Below are 3,489 nucleotides of genomic sequence, written 5' to 3' on the forward strand. Positions count from 1 at the left end.
TGGCCAAGGCCAAGACAATGCCAGAGACCTCCCAACAGCTTGGTGGGCTGCAGGGTTGTGTACTGATGGGCAGGGATGGTCCCTGGCTGTGTTTAACTTAACAGATGTAGCCAAGGAGGCCCTGTGGGAAGGTACACAGTGTGGAGAGCATCCTGGTGCTGCGTGGCCCCAGTTCATGGCTTCATCTCGGTCCCTCCGTCAGCTGAGCCTTGTAGCTGGAGACGCCAACGTGCTTTCCAGTGTGTGCCTGCGCTGGGGAGATAGGGAGGTTTGGCTACGAATGAAAGAAGTCAGCTGAATGGGAAGTAATTCAGTGAGGTACAAGACAGTGTGGTAAACCTGATGTGGAAAATGACAGCTAGGACTTTGACAAGGTAGTCTTGGGATAATTTGTTCCAAAAAATACCAACTACTCTCTGTCATCCTTCAAGTTGTATTAGAATTTTGGTCTCCCAAGTGGGCTTCTCCTTTCCTTCTCCTCTGCACTCTCAGAGAACATGCCGTGGGCTCACATCACCCGTGAGCATCACTCTGCAGCTCTGGCTTTTAACTCCTACCTTTGTTTCCCATTTTTGTCTACCGCAGGTTGGAAAGTTACAGTGCTGCTTAATTTTATCAGTGTCACATTGCGTAGGTGAAGATTTTCAACACAGGTAGAATCATAGAATTGTTTAGGTTGGAAAGGACCTTTAAGATCATCAAGTCCAACCATAAACCTAGCATGGCCAAGACCACCATGGCTGGTGGATAAAAGAGGTGTTTGTATTTTTCTCCTCAAATATTTAGCTCAGGGCTTCATCTTTTTTCTGGTGTATCATTTTCTTGGATACGGATCCTCCTCTCTAACTAATTTTAAAAACTGGGTAGAAACACAAGTGTTGTTACCAAAGGAAGGGAGAGGACAGCCATCTGAACAGAAGAGGAAAGATGTCTGAGAAGAGTGATCATAGTCAAGACCGTAGCTCTAAGTACAGGAACTATACTACTTCGTATAAGTACAGGAACTATACTATAGTACAGTTGTACTGCCATACTCAATGGTGAGAAGAAACTTTAAGGTGATTTTGCCCAGAAATACGCTGCAGCATGAAGTTAACATCTAGGCAGTCTCAGGGGTTTGTGTCCAGTGCTTGTGGAAGATAATTTTTTTGCGTGTCTTTCTAGCAGCTGTACAAATACTCCTTAGCAAAGTAAGCAGCACCACAGCTTATAGCACAGACCGGGCTGCTGGTTCTTACTGGGGAATATCCTTAACAGACCGAAAAAAGTCATATCTAAACCATGACCTTGAATATTACAAACATGAGGATGTAAGGACAACAGCACCGCAAAGGAAGAGTCGGGTTTTGTACTTACACAGGGGAAAACTTGAAAGTAAACTGTACGAAACAGCAGGAAGAAACCCGTAAATTAGGCCTTTTTGTTGAAATAATGATGAAACCCAGCGTGTTTTGCCATATTGCATCTCATTCTGCTGCCTTTCTCCTGGCTAATAAAGATACTAATTCTCATGCCACCCCTTCCTTTTAAAATGAGTTATTGTCCACCAAGATGCGCTTTGTCAATCTGTGAGGCATCTGCACTGGATGACTAATTAACTTTTAATTAGCAGGGAATAGAAAGCTCAGGTTTTGTTTTGGTTTGAGGCTCAGGCTGTGAGTTCTGTACTGAAATGTTGATTTTGGAGCTTTCCTGCCCCTCCTCAGCAGAAACGTGACCGTGGAGGGATGCAGCAACGGTTCATTTAGGACTGGATGGGAGGCGAAAGCAAAGCCCTGCAATTTAGAGCTGTTTAACTCCACCTTGGTGACTAAGCTGGGCTTTGTCAGCCTCGTAATTGCGATTAGGACACTCCAGTCTACTGGTGGCCACGCAGGTTAGCCCGGTTTCAACTGCTCACACTGTTTTGAAACTCCAGAAACTGAGACTAGTGCGAAAGGATCACCTGAGTTGGCAAGTTCTAGAAATATGCATTTGAAATATCTGAATTACCTTGTTGTTGCTGCAGAGCAGAGTCAGGCTCCAGGCTGCTGGGAGAGGTGGAAGGTGGGGGTGATGAGAGCAACAGCTGGAGGCTGGTAAGATCAAGGTCCTGCCACAGTCTCCTTGAGCAGCAGGGTGCCTGTCACTACCTTCTTGTGTGTCTGGACTTAATTTCCATACCTTTAAAAGGGAATGCAGAAATACTGCCAGGCAGAATTAGACCTCTCCAAACTTTTTTTTTTTTTTCTTCCTCCTCCTGCAGTCAGTGAATAAGGCGTCCCCTCCTTCCTCATGATGAGGTATCAAGTAGAAACCTGATCTCAAAGTGACTTTCTTAGAGAAGGACAGTCTGGCAGCCCTGTTTCCCTCTCCCCGTGGTGGCACAGCGATGCTGCATTGCCCCTGGAGACTGAAGATGCTGGATGGCAGGAGAAATTCACGCAGCTGCTATTCCAACCACCCTTCCCCAACTCTGTGTTAGTAAAATGACACAGTTGCCAAGCAGTATGCAAAAAAGGGACAATATTTCAGATCAACAGCAAGATACATAAGTGTAGTAATACTCTTAAAATATTTTTATATAGATGTTCTTCTGCACTTGCTAGGAAATGTTTGATGATGAAGCAGCCTGTGGGGCTGGGGCAGAACGTGCACTGCGGGTAGGTTAAGGCCAGGCACCCAGCGACCTGGTCAGTAGCGGTTCCGAGGGGTGTGAATAAGTCTGGATGAGGACACAGCCTTCGGTGTGATACTGGTTTGTTAACGCTGCCTTTCTGGAACTGGTCCAGCGCAGATACCTGGGCTGATGCCTTTCCAGCAAAAATACCCATAGTTTTGCAACCTTACGGTTGCAAGACTGTATTTAGTGTGTACGAGAGCTATTAAATCAGCACACCCGCTGTGTGTTTGAGGGCGTTTTTCAAGTGAACATCCCGTGTGCTTATTTAGATGGGACGTGAGGGACATCCGCTTGCCTTTGCAGTGAACTATCTTGCCATCTCTGAGACACGGTGGAGCGGCTTTCCAGTGAGCTAGAAAGTTTGTGCAGCAGCAGCACAGCTCAGCAGAGAGCTCGCTGGAAGTTTGTTGAGAGGTACATGTTCTCCCCACCATTTTTCCTTTCCTCTAAGCTCCTCTGCCCTCCTCCTTAATCCCAAACGCTCATTTGAACGAGCGTACATTACACAAGCTCCGCGTCGCCTTCTCACAGCTCGAAACAGGCTTATGAACAAACAACAATTCTGTTGTGCGACATGAGTGTGTCCTCCCGTTGATGGTCTGAACTGCTCCAAGTCCTTTTAAAATATCTCCCTTTGTCAAAGCCGCAGAACGCGTGCTGGAATTTGAGCTTTGCAAAGTGCCGTCGATTTGCTTCTGACCTCCCGCTTGCAGCTCACCAGGCCTCGGGAGCTTGTAAGTTATTTTCTTTTCTTCCCCCCCCCCTCTTTTTTTTTTTTTTTTTTTTTTTTTTTTCTCCTCTTTTTTTTCTCCCACATGCACCACCAA

Source organism: Cariama cristata, unplaced genomic scaffold, assembly GCF_000690535.1.
Source record: "Cariama cristata isolate BGI_N322 unplaced genomic scaffold, ASM69053v1 scaffold17620, whole genome shotgun sequence".
Taxonomy (NCBI): Eukaryota; Metazoa; Chordata; class Aves; order Cariamiformes; family Cariamidae; genus Cariama; species Cariama cristata.